At 29.2% G+C, this 3850-nt stretch overlaps 1 long non-coding RNA gene across 1 annotated transcript; it reads left to right on the forward strand.

The window, feature by feature from the left end:
- Nucleotides 1-702: 702 nt before the first annotated feature.
- LOC142229254 (uncharacterized) lies at nt 703-1012 on the forward strand. Its single transcript, XR_012720367.1, has 2 exons — nt 703-775; nt 851-1012. It is a non-coding gene; the product is annotated as an uncharacterized LOC142229254 (long non-coding RNA).
- Nucleotides 1013-3850: the final 2838 nt, after the last annotated feature.

Raw genomic sequence — 3850 nt, forward strand, 5'->3', positions numbered from 1 at the left:
AAACGCTTTTTATTGATAAAAAACAAATAACAGATTAAGGAACTGTATATTTCTGTTAATAGTTTAAAATTAGTGCGGATTTTTTATTGATTTACATAAAAAATATACAACATGAGTGGTAATAGGATGATCTATATTTATTCTACATCTGGATCACAGGTTGGAGATGCAACAATTTTTTGAATCTATATTTTTTATGTTACAGCAATTCCTACAGGTGAGTACTAAGTTCGAGTTTAGACGCTAAAAATAAAAATAAATTACTAAGAAAAGTGTAAAATTGTACGTCTTCCGATACAAATTTAAATATAACTTGATGGAGAATAGCCCAAACCAAGTTTTTTATAAAGATTATTTTTTTATAATGGATTATTAAAGAAAACGTATCATGAAAATTGTGATTTTAGCCTCTAAACTCGAACTTAATATCCACCTTAAATACTAAATGCTATACTGACAATTGGAAATTATGTCTAATTTTTTTTTTCATTTTTTATTTCAAATATATTCTGAGAATAATTTCAAAAACGACCCATTAGTCCATGGATATGATTTCAATAATGTACCAACTGGATGGATTTTTCAATGTGGTAAGTTTTCTATAAACGGTATTTTGTCCGTTTTTAATAAAACTAACATTTAAATTTATTAAAAATTATTATTTTCACTTGCAGGTAAACAGGTCTTGTAATCCTATTTTTTTTTGAATATTCTTACTGTTTAATGCTAATTAAGCTGATATCCTTATTGGCTCTAGGAAACACTCTTGAAAACCGTAAGTTAAAAATCAATATGAACGATAGAATTTGACAATATTTTTCTTATATTTTGTATAACTTTGCAATTTCAGATGCTTATAAGACAAATCCGCCCAACAAAAGTTAGCCAAAATCGATGAAATTGGACAATTCAATATATCTTTCATCTGGATAGAAAACATGGAAATTTAAATTAATTAGTTTAGTCCTAATAACGTAGAATATTACTCTTTTGAAGAAGCAATTACTAACTACCGACAAATAACTGCATCCAACGTACTAATAAAAATATTTCCTTTATTGTATATCATAAACCATAGTTTTGTGTAATATAATAATAATTTTTTGGAATAAAATACTGGTGGTTATAGAAAATTGACTTGTTTTGTACGAAAAATTTATTAGTTGTATACAGGCTTGTTGTACCTTTGATTCCTCAATTTCTCTACTTTTTTGAAAATTATACCGACAAACAGTTTATTTCAAACCAATTTCTTAATACAGGTTTCCCAAAAAATTGTTCATTTTTCCGGATAGCAGGAATATTTTGAATGAGTTTAACTATATTCTTCCCACAGCATAGTAATAATGAACTAAAATACGATGCAATACATGAACTAATTTATAAGAAAATCATGAACTTATCTAGATGAAAAAAATCTTTGGCGCCAAATCATGGTCATTCTTACTATGGGTTAGTTCATTTTTCATAAAAAATAGTAAACTTTTTTTTCGGTGTAGGCCAAGATCTCATGGAAATGCATGTTTTTACTGGTCATCTTAAAACAGACACGGTTAAGTTATCATTGCGAATCGTAGAATTTGCTATTAAATGACATTCATTTGTTTTTGCATATTTTGCTAAAAATATCCGTTTTTGCATATTTTTGCGCATATTTTAACACATTTTACAATAAATGCATGTTTTTTGCATATTTTGGTTTTTTGTGCATTATCTATTTGAAAAAGCAAAACCCACTAATATTTAGTGCGACATCTTTTTGGTTAGAGTTGGAAAAAGATCGTTACAAATTGATCGGTCAATTTTCATATGTATTCATACAACATTCTTACTGAGTTCGTTGAAAGATTGCAACTTTTGGCAAGAAAACAAGATTGAATTGAAATGTAAGTCGGTTTTAATATTATTTACTGCAAAAATTGTTGAAGTTGACTTTTGATAATACTTTCAGAGTTCAATGCCGAAAATCAAAGCAACTTTATCGTCAAAACATAATAAATACGTGTCTGAACATCCAAGTGTATTTCAAACGGATGGAGTCGTACTTTTTTGTAAAATTTGCAATAAGGCAGTGGCCTGTGAAAGAAAATTTCAAGTCGACCAGCATTTGAAAAGCATGAAAAATAAGGAACTGCATGATCGACGCTCCGAAAAAATATAGCCTTTGATAACTAGCACTGTAGCAGCGGGGCTAAGCAAATTCTCCATGGACTTATGCGAAGCTTTCATATCAGCAGATATCCCATTGTATAAGCTCAACAACCCAAAACTAAGAAAATTTTTGAAAACATATACCAACGAGCTATTCCACATGAAACATCAGTGCGCAAAACGTATATCGACGAAATGTATGTTCTCTCATTAAACAAAATCAAAAATGCTTTAACTGGCCATTTCCTATGAATTTCCATACATGAAACCACCGATATCCAAGGGAGGTATGTTGCAAATGTTATTGTGGGAATTTTACATGAAAATTAAGATGTGTGCGACACAAAATGTTTACTCAATGTCGTGGAAATGGATAAAACTAATCACGCGACAATAGCTCGTGCTTTCAATGACTCCATTGCCTTGCTCGGTGACTATTTTGACAAAAATAAAGTTCTTCTCTTTTTAACCGATGCTGCGTCATACATGGTAAAAGCGGCAAAGGGGTTGCAAATATTTTATCCGAAGCTATTGCATGTTACTTGTATCGCTCATGCTGCCCATCGAATAGCTGAAGAAATTCTAAGTTATTTTAGTGAGCTGAATTCTCTTATATCACATGGAAAAAAATATTTATAAAAACACCTTCGCGTGTACAAATTTTTAATGAAAAATTTCCTGGCATTCCGCTCCCTCCAGAGCCAATTATAACAAGATGGGGAACGTGGCTAAATGCTGTCAATTATTACAGCCAGCACGAAAAATTTGCCGAAGTAGTACAGGAGCTTGACGATTCCGACTCAATATCGATTAAGCGCGAAAAGAACTACTACAATTGCCATCTCTCAAATCTCAATTGATTTTTGTGCACAGCAATTATGGGCTTAATTGCTTTAGTTTTATTTAATTATAATTTAACACATTTTTTTAATTTATTGTTTTTCTTTTTATGTACCTTTTGTATTAGTAAACATATTAAACTATGTATATTAAATGAATTGTTTTTTTATGTTAAATGAAAAAAGGCTGATAGCCTTTTTGTTAAATAACTTGCAATATTTATTTTTAAAATAAAGTATTTGTAAAATATTTTTATTTGCATATTTGCTGTTTTTTTTTTTTGCATATTTTCTTATTTTAAGTGCATGTTTTATGCGCATATTTCCTACTTTTTAGTGCATGAGATTCCTTGCCCTAGTGATTACAAATACATTGGTAGATGGATGGACGGTGGATTAATGATACAAGGTATATTATACGATCTGATATATAACCATTGCTGAATTGCTTTATACCTCACTAATCGAAAGCTTACTCTTATAACTCATTTAACAGAGTTTTGGTTGTATTGTATGTATTATATCGCTACTTATAACACCTCGCGTTTTAATTTCGTTGGTGATGAATATTGTTTGTTTTGCGAATTCGTCAATCAGAAAATTGAGATTTGTCAGTGCTAAATTCATCTTCACGAAAATTAGGATGAGTTCCTTAAAATATCTTGAATTTTATTTCTATAGAGAATTTTGTCAAAATTTTATTTCTATAGCAATTTTTGTCTTAATAATATTTCTATAGAAAATTTTACCAAAATTTTATTTCTACAGAAAATTTTGTCAAAAATTTATTTCTATAGAAAATTTTGTCAAAATTTTATTTCCATAAAAAATTTTGACAGAATTTTATTTCTATAGAAAAT

The sequence above is a fragment of the Haematobia irritans genome, chromosome 3 (genome assembly GCF_050003625.1).
Source record: "Haematobia irritans isolate KBUSLIRL chromosome 3, ASM5000362v1, whole genome shotgun sequence".
NCBI lineage: Eukaryota > Metazoa > Arthropoda > Insecta > Diptera > Muscidae > Haematobia > Haematobia irritans.